The sequence below is a fragment of the Doryrhamphus excisus genome, chromosome 8 (assembly GCF_030265055.1).
Source record: "Doryrhamphus excisus isolate RoL2022-K1 chromosome 8, RoL_Dexc_1.0, whole genome shotgun sequence".
In the NCBI taxonomy this organism is placed as follows: Eukaryota; Metazoa; Chordata; class Actinopteri; order Syngnathiformes; family Syngnathidae; genus Doryrhamphus; species Doryrhamphus excisus.
Genome location: NC_080473.1, coordinates 10804292 through 10814254, shown reverse-complemented (window position 1 = coordinate 10814254; position 9963 = coordinate 10804292). Strand labels below are relative to the sequence as shown.

Sequence of the window (9963 nt, the reverse complement as noted above, 5' to 3'; positions counted from 1 at the left end):
CAAGTCAGCATCCAACTCCGTAGTATGTCAGGCACGTGTTTGGCCACCATGATGGTGAACAGAATCCAGAAACATTGTATTGTAAGCATGTACTCGGTACACTGCTCAGCCATTGATTGTTGTAATAGATTACCACATTTGTCATTTTTCAAGTTCCCCAAAGACAAATACTGTATGTGTCATAAAAATGATGTAAAAATGATGTAGATTTCTAACACTGCAAGATGAGCTGCTAATTACAGGCAGGCATAGCCAAGGACAGCTATATGGGGGGTTATGTCAATACGGCCATGTTTGAAGAGAAGAATGGACTTAAATAGCATTAGCAGCTCCAGTATTAGCAGCGTGAATCACTGGAAAATGGCCATCATGATGGAGTGAAAAAAGTTCTCCCATTCTGTGTGGAAGCAGTAAGTTTTTTTTTGGTTTCATAAGTTTAGAAGAAATAAATTTGAGGCTGACTGGCTAGCTTGCTAGCTAGCTAGCAGCCGTTTGGAGTCCCTGCAGCATAATATTTGTGCTCAATGATACATGTACTGTATATGTGTTTTTTTGTGCCATGTGTATGGGCCAACATAGGCTCAGTAGGTACCTTAATCCTCTTTTCCAGGGACCAACCTCATCTCTTTGCCTTTCAGATGTGTTTAAAGGTAAGTCGCTGAGTTGCACCGTGTGTGGTATTGTGTGAAATCAAAGAAGGTGAGTGAGTGCAGCCATTGAGGTATCAGCATCTGGCTTCAACACCGATGGCTTTGCTCTAGGGCAAAGGATGTGTGAAATTGAAGTGAGGCTACATATTGTCACCCATTGCAAAACTCTGAAATGCCACTCTTTCACTCATAAATTGATGATGCCAAATGTTTTTTATAGCTTGTATCAGGAGGAACGGTGATGATGTTTGGCAGAAGTGAACTAGCAGGATTATACAATACATCTTTTTTGAGGACACCTGCACAGTCAAAATGAGGGTTACAACAAATGCACACTGGGAAAAATATAATAAATGTGCCATTATGCACAATCTCTAAGGAAGAAAAAAAAAGTCTCTGTTTCAGTATCTCTGCACTGGGACCAATCAGTGTGTTTTTGCTGAGGTGTGAAGTGTTCAAGCAAGTGTGCATGCATGCATAAATATGTGAGTGTATGTACTCAGCATTTCAATGCTCAGGAGAGTTGTTTAAGGTATCAGAAACAGGAGTATTTTGAGCTAAACCCTTTGAAGCTCCTCATTTGAATGTCAGACGATAGCATTGGATAGTGTGTACACTGTTTATGTGAGGGGATTGGAGTTTCACACTTTTTTTCCATTTGTTTTTTTATACTTTATGTGCATGCTTCTTGTATTATTTGCATATGCACTACATTATCGGTAAATTCATTCACCTCATGCTTACCATTTTGCCTTTAAAGGTTGTCAATGTGATGCAAACTTGTTATAAACAGGTGCAATTCTATATTCATGAGTATGACATATGCTTTGTGGAGGACCGCGCTGTGATAGAGTGGTTCGCATGTACGTCATGCAGTCAGGAGATCGGGAAGACCTGGGTTCGAATCTCCGCTTGGGCATCTCTGTGTGGAGTTTGGATGTTCTTCCCGTGCTGCATTCCTAAAGCATGCCTGTTAAGTTAATTGCCAGCTCCAAAATGTCCATAGGTATGAATGTGAGTGGTGTACCCCGCCTCTCACCCAAAGACAGCTGGGATAGTGAGCATTTGACAATACTGTCTTGTTAAATACACCGCAAACTCTATAAAACAAGTTAACCAACTATATATAATATATATATATAATATAATACAAACCGAAATAAGCAAAATAGAGTACAGTCCAAAAATAGAGTACATGCAGCCATTTTTTATAGTTATTCTATAATACTTGTAAATACAAAACTGTTAACAGTGCAATGAAAATATCTAAAAAATATGCCCATCTTCATAAATGCCTGCCTGTGTTTGAATTTTACATCTTTTTTTTCCCCCAGTAAGTTAATTCTATGCATTAGGCACATGCAGTAGTATACAATCTAATGCTGACCACTCTGTAACCGTATCCTTGGCCAGAGGGATGTGAAAGTGTGTCCCATATCCACCGTAATTACTACCCAAATCCCATAGGAGCAGAGTGGGCTGGAAAGGATATGAGCAGAAAATGACGTGAGGGCGGAAGCTGGCGGAGTGTTCGTCATAATAGGATATTTGCTATATTCCTAGACCGTAATGATGGGGATTAAAGGTGTTGTGGCACAAATTAAAAACTGTGCAAGATAATAATGGCTGCATATCACTTGATTGAGGAAAATTACGAGGGAGGGAGGGCAACACACTTTCCAATTTGATATGCTTGGAAAACTTCAATAGATGTAGTACTTAAAATGATAATTTAACCAGTTAATTAGCACCCTGATTAATGCTGATGAACATATCATACATTGAGATCATGTGTTATGACTTTGACACCTCCCCGACTCCCTCGGACTGACCACGGAATCAGGAAGTATAATTGAGTATATATTATATATTGAAATATACCATTGTATTAATATAGGATGTTAAATTTAAGACCTGGTTTAAAAAAAAGTTTTATTGAAAGCCATAGCATATAAATGAGAAAACTGACACACAACAGCATTAGTGTCTGAGCTTGTCTGTAGGCAATCATACAACTAATATGAAAGCGGGCTGGATTGACAGCGAGTGAGCGAGAGAGCAAAAATGAGAGCGATGTCCCTCACTACAGTACAGCACCGAGATTGGGTCCGTTAATTATGAATGGCGATGTATTAAATTTGGATGGGTCCCTCCGTGCTGTACAGCCATTGAGTGAATGACGAGCGTCTGTTGTTCCTTCTGTCAGTACACACACTCACACTGCAGGGGTGAATGAAAGCCAGTGCATTTCAATGACAGTTATGAGCAAAACCAACATGCAGAAACCTCCTAAGAGCTTCATGTTGGATAAATCATTACTAATGTTCCACCTTCAACCGTAGAGGTGCGACTGCATATTTAGAAATTGTCAACATTCCTGATCAAAATTTTAAGACAAGCTGAAAAATTGCAAGAATTTACATTTTGCTGTGTGTTGGAGGTTCTAAGTGCAACTTCAAAATGCAAAAAATTAATCACAAAGAGCAATCACTTTATTGCAGACAACCATTAAAGAAGCTGGTCATCAGCCGATCCAAACACCACAGACTTTAAAAGCCAAAATTTTGGTAAAAGTGTGGATCAACGTTATTTTCACAATGTAATGATCTCTAAATGGCAAAAAATGATTTCTCTCTTTGAACGCAGTCGAACTGTTGAGCTGCATAAGCATATTAATATAGCTGCATATTGCTATTAGGCATCATACCCTACAATGTGAGCACTAGTAGCCTAAATGTTGCTGGGAGTAGTACCATGACACTGAAAAAATGTTGTTTATAAATATTGGTAAATGCGACTGACATGTAAATAAATCTGACATATAATCTGACAAATGCTACTGCAGTCTGAATCTTGTGTCCTGTACATTTGACCTATATGTAATCAAAAGGCGACAAACATCAATATTTGACACCAAAATAAACAGACACAAAGACAAATGACAGCCGAAAAAGCAAATTTGGCTAAGTGTCAGTGGCTACAATGTTTTGGAACCGATTACACATGTCGGTGTCGCACCACTCTTGGCTCCAACATTCACTTACACGCTCCTCGGTTATACCACACAATTCCACAGTCAAAATTCATTGATGTTGTATTTCTTAATCTTCCACGCAAAAACAATTTTTTTGGAAAATGTGGAGTTGGAATGCTCAAAATCCTTGAACGTGCCATAAATGTGCCCTGACTATGTCATTTTCTTACAAACTAAACTAAAATAGTTTTTTTGATAATGTTATCGACTGCATAAATATGACATTTATTTTAAAAAATCTGAAGTGGGGCTGCACGGCGGTTGTGTGGTTAGCGTGCAGACCTCACAGCTAGGAGACATGAGTTCAATCCCACCATCGGCCATGTCTGTGTGGAGTTTGCATGTACTCCGGTTTCCTCCCACATTCCAAAAACATGCTAGGTTAATTGGCGACTCCAAATTGTCCATAGGTATGAACGTGAGCGTGAATGGCTGTTTGTCTATATGTGCCCTGTGATTGGCTGGCGACCAGTCCAGGGTGTACCGCGCCTCTCGCCTGAAGACAGCTGGGATAGGCTCCAGCACCCCCGCGATCCTCGTGAGGATAAGCGGCAATGAATGAATGAATCAATCAATCTGAAGTGGGCAACATACCGTGCAGTGTGAACATAGCCTTATACTCTGGAGGGATTTATAGTTCGGAAAATACGGAGCAATAATCATAACTACCTCAGCTGAGAAGCTCGCTAGGTTAGGTTACATGCGTCTCCACTCTTCCACTCCTGTCATTAAAACTTTATGAATATGTGAATCAGCTTCTAGTAAATATGTGGTAGATCATGGTAAAATTCAGTTGTGGGACTTCCATGTGTTTTTCATGTGCATGCAAGGGAAGCCACAGGCATGCAGCGAAACAAGAAAAAGACCCCCCGCAGGTTACACAACAGTCAGCACCAATGACAACACAAGTGACACTGATGCAGTTAGACACAGCATGCAAAAGAGGAGCTGGGGTAGAGACGAGCTGCAAAGTGACATCCAGGCAAAGTGGGAAGAAGGCATGGGCAGACTAAAGCAGCTTAAATAAGTGCTCCCTACCGATATGAGATTTGCCAGCTGACTGCCTGGAAGAGAATCAGCTGAGCCAAATCAAGGTATGGAAAGGGGTGGAAGTGGGTCAGCAAGCTGATGTGGGCTGCTTTTGGTTCTATTATTCGTATGTAGCGATAGAAGCAGAGCTGAGCTTGTAAAAGTGGACTACCTGAACAAATGCTGGGCTTAATTTCTGTATGGAAGATGGACTCTTAAAAATTAATCACACCAGCTTGATGCTGTTATAGCTTAACAATGTTTGATTCTATTTTGTCACATCCTCTATTACAATATTACATTCCATTACCTTTGTGCTTGGGTTAGAGGAATAGCAAAAGTCAGGCAGAGTTTTTTTTTTTATGTAATTCCTACTAGTAATGCTAATTGTTTTAACTTTAGAAAAAAAATGCTTTTTGTAAAATAAAAAATTATTTTGTAGTTTTTACAACAATATAAATACATATTAATCATTAATGAAAGGGTAAATTAACATTAAATGTTACATTTAACGTCATAGAAGACGTAATATTGACATATGTGAAACAAAAACAACAATAACATTAATAATAATAATAATCCAGAAAATATTGTGCTGATCAACTTTGCGCTGCACTTACAGTGCCAAATGCATTTACATTTTTATTCTGAAACACTTTTTATTCTTAAAATTGGCTAGATCAACCCAAGTTGAAGCAGCCTGACCTTTTGATAACAGAAAAAATAATTATAAAATCTTATCTCTTCACTTCCCGCTCCCAAGGATTTAATTGCAGTCAGGGCTGTGGGGTTCTGCGAAGATTTTAACCGGATGTGATGCATCTTATTTCTACTTTGTCAAAAAAAATGCTAGCACACACAATGTCATTAGAACTGATATATAGAGTCAAAGTAAGCCAACTTCAAGCTAAATGTGCATGAAGCGGGCATAGTAAAGTCCAAGTTAGTAAACATCACTATGGGTTATAGTTTCCAAAATGCAAAGTGACTTTATTGATGTTGTAAAACAAATACTATTGAGCACTGTTGGAAATACAGTAATCAGAACTTTGTTGAGGGAAATTTGCATGCATTGAGCTATGGTGCAATGCCACTATAACACATTACAATCGCAAAAATAAAAATGTAAAAGCTCATATAAAACATACACAAATTATATGTAGGACATTCCAAATGAAAATTTTGTTGTTATACTTGTTACAATATTAGCATTACATAATAATGTTGCCACTGATTTGAAACTTCATTGACCCAATTGACTGACTGTGATGAGTAAGGCCTTCTTGTTTACGTCCTGGGATATTGCCCAGTTGCACCCTCGTGTGGTGGAGTAAGGAATGAAAAATATATTTATATTTTTTGGTAGAATGCCAATGTATTGCATTGTTGATAGCTTCTAACATCTTGCCACAGGATAAGCCAATCACTTACCAATCCAACTCATTGTCGTTCGACTAACTGAGCGTTTGGGCAAATTGTTGTTTTTCAAGATGCATTGTTCCCATTTTAGATACTTTCCCATGTTCAGGAATACAATCTTTATCCTTGATGACAGTCGGATTTCACTTACATTGTAATAGTTTTCATACATTGCAATTAGAAGAGTTCACCTTAGACCTGGGAGACAGAATGAATATTAAAAAGTCAACTAAAAATAATGTGACGTCCTTGTTCAGTGTAGATAAGTACGACAACGTATTTTTACGCCACACGCACATAAGAAGTTTTCTTTTTTTTTAATATATATTTAATAATTTATGATATACTTACATTTTAAGCACCTTTCTTGGCAACCTGAGAGACTTTGTATGATGTCAAAGACCCTCTTGAAATGCCGGTGGCACGTACGTCCATACATGTCTTCATCTATTTTCTGTTGTTTTTCTATTCCCATTGTCCCTGTCTTTGTTCCGATTTCTTGATCCGGCTTCTGTGTTCGCTTCTGTCAGACCTTGGAAAGGGATGATTACTTAAATGTCTGCCCGTTTCATTTTACAATGGCACAGCTGACATTTGTACCATCAACACTATTATTCTTTGACCTTCCCCTCCTGTGTTTCTCTATGTTGGGTGCAGCCATTGTGCTTGGCTGTTTTCTTCTCATCCTGACTTTTGAGGAAGAGAGCCTCTTATTTACTTGAGTCTATGGTGAGTTCAGTGTCTACAGTATCTCACACAATTGAGTATAAGCTTCACATTTCGGCAATCATTTTTATTACCATATCAATTCTCAAGGGACAATATTATAGAAATTATACTTATGTACTTCTAGTCACTTGTACAGTACAATTGAGTGTTAGAGACACATTGAAAGAAAAATTATTTGATAAGGTTGTAAATTTAAGAATAAAATTGAAAAAATACAAGAAAAAAGTTGTAAATTTACAAGAAAAAAAATCTTAATATTAGCGTGCATAGCAGTATACATTTACTATGGACCGGAAAGTACTCAACACAAAGCCATTATTGTCTAAATATCTGGCAACACAATTGACTACTATGGTAATTGTGTCTTTCCTACAGTTAAGCATGGCGGTGGTACAGTAAACCTCGGATATATCGGACTCGCATATATCGGAAATCCGCTCATAACGGACAGATAAAAAAGAACCGATTTTTCTGTAATGCATTTCCAATAAAAATTAATTGCATATATCGGATTTTTTATAACGGATTTCGCCTATTTCGGACAAAATCTCCAGTCCCGTTCCAATGCATTTCCATTAAATTTTCCTCGCATATATCGGATGGCCGCATCGTTATGCTAATCTTGTTGATGTCACTGGCTATTGTCTTTCTCCTGGCTCCAGATTTAGGACAAATATAAAAGTGAGTGACATCAATAATACTAGCACAGCAGTGAATGAGATCTTAACCTCACTATTGGAAATAACGTAGGCCTGACGGGCGTAACAGGGCCTAGCTTAATTAACAATTTGTTATGCTCAGAGTCCAATAAAGTTAAATTCTCATTACCTTACGTCTCGTTTCATTGCCCAGTCCAGGTACATTGGAAACACAGTCAAGGAAGTGCCTTTTTATAACGGATAAAATCCAATTTACTCATATACCGGATATAAATCCGATATATGCGTAAAACGGACATTTTCCGGTATACGCATATAACGGATTTCGCTTATATCGAACAAAACCAGTGGGAACAATTGAATCCGATATATCCGAGGTTTACTGTAGCATCATGGGGTGGGGCTGCATGAATGCTGCTGAAACTGGGCAGCTGTGGTTCATTGAGAGAAATGGAAATTCCAACATGTATTGGTATATATATATACCGTTTTCCAGCATGGTAACATCACCAAAAATTACATCTCATAACCCTTAGATGCATTACGTGGCTGTAAATTTAAAGTTTGTGTCCATGAATGTACTGCTTTCTACGCTGTACTAATACTAAGTTATATACAAGTTTAATTTCTCTAGTATTGTGCCTTGACAAGATAATAAAATGGTCGTTGAAATGTGACGTGTGAATTTCTTTGAAGAACAGTCACCGATAATTATTTGTTTACTAAAAATTGCCGTATCGATGACATCAAAGTCTGCCTTCAAGCATTTCCTCTCATCATATCATCAGCCGCTTGGCGTGTTCTTAAAAAGCAACCACCCCTGACCTCACATTGTTATGCAGTAATCTCAGTCATTGACAGCCATTGATGCGTTCGCGCTTGTATTCTTCACAGCGCTTCATCTTCAAAGTCGCAGTTGAAGTCGCTCCCTTTATTCATCCTCTTAATTCGACTAAAAACTTTCTCAGAAATATTCACTGTAACACACAATGAAGTGAAAAACTCTTATTGTTCTATATTATATCCATATTTACCTGTAAATACCTGTGATGTTCACAGGTGAGTTCCCCGGATACTGTCCCTAGGGTGTATATAAATGCATATCTTGCTGGAGTTTAACTCATTTACAAGCATGCTTTTGTATTTTCATCTTGCTTTCCCTTCTTCCCAGCTCTCAGCCATCATCTTATCTGGTGATGTTATCCAATGAGCAGCCAAATCTCCAGTAGTGCAAATCTAACCCAAGGGAGTTCTGACACCTCGTTATCATAGCACATGCAGAGCAGCCCCTGTAGCATCCTCTGTACATGACATCCTCTTCCGAGGAGGAGACAGACAAATAGAGTACAGAGACAAAAGAATATGAAGAGCGGGAAGGGGTGCATTGTTTAGCGAGAAGAAAAGGGATGAGAATATACTTCAAACATCCATTTATCACGTATACGTTTAGGCTTCACACACTGGCCCGTAGGGATTCGGAGGACAGACCTTAGCTTTGTTTTCTCTCTGTATTTGCTTTCTTATTGTCTTTGTTGTCAATACTGTATGTTTACTTAGATAGTTCCACAGCAAATACAGTATATTTATTAATCAAGATGTAAACTGAGTCACTGAGAGTGTTGTGGTTCGACAAAGCCGTGTCAGTTCTTACTTATGCTGAGCAGACCCTGAGCCGGATAAATTGTGGAAAAAATGATGGATGGAATATTGAAATGGAAAAGTAGACCCATTAATTTACAGTGCTGTCCAGCTGTCGCCCCTGAGGGATTACTGTGTTGTTTTTAACAGGTTGAACAGATGCAGTCCTCGCCTGAGACCGGTTTCAAGTGCTGCCTGGAACCTCTACTGTCAACAACCAGGGGATAATATTGCGGTGTCAATCTCCAAAGAATTTCAAAACAAAAGTGAAATTAAATCTCAGGTCCACATGAAGTTACAGAAAAAAAGAGAAAGAAAGGTGTTTTGGGGAAAACATTATTTTTGTCTTAATTAAATAAAAAAAGGTGTAATCTTATATTCAGTGTGATCGTTCAGATTGTAGGGTTCAAACTGGATTAAAATACATTAATATCATGTATCAACGGCCATTTTTGTGGTTTTAAACTGAATGAACTCCTTTTTTCCTCTTGCTCAAAATACACATAAAATATGAATATTCATTCATTCATTTTCTACCGCTTTTTCCTCACAAGGGTTGCTGGAGCCTATCCCAGCTGTCTTCGGGCGAGAGGCGGGGTACACCCTGGACTGGTCGCCAGCCAATCACAGGGCACATATAGACAAACAACCATTCACACTCACATTCATACCAATGGATAATTTGGAGTTGCCAATTAACCTAGCATGTTGTTGGAATGCGGGAGGAAACCAGAAAAACTAAATTAGTAAAGAGAAATTAAAATATAAAATACATGTGGAGTTCAACTTCCAGGCACATAGGCAG

At 38.4% G+C, this 9963-nt stretch overlaps 1 long non-coding RNA gene across 1 annotated transcript; it reads left to right on the top strand.

Annotated features, from left to right (window-relative positions):
* Positions 1-278: 278 nt before the first annotated feature.
* On the top strand, positions 279-9567 carry LOC131135074 (uncharacterized). Its single transcript, XR_009131526.1, has 3 exons — positions 279-410; positions 611-650; positions 9309-9567. It is a non-coding gene; the product is annotated as an uncharacterized LOC131135074 (long non-coding RNA).
* Positions 9568-9963: the final 396 nt, after the last annotated feature.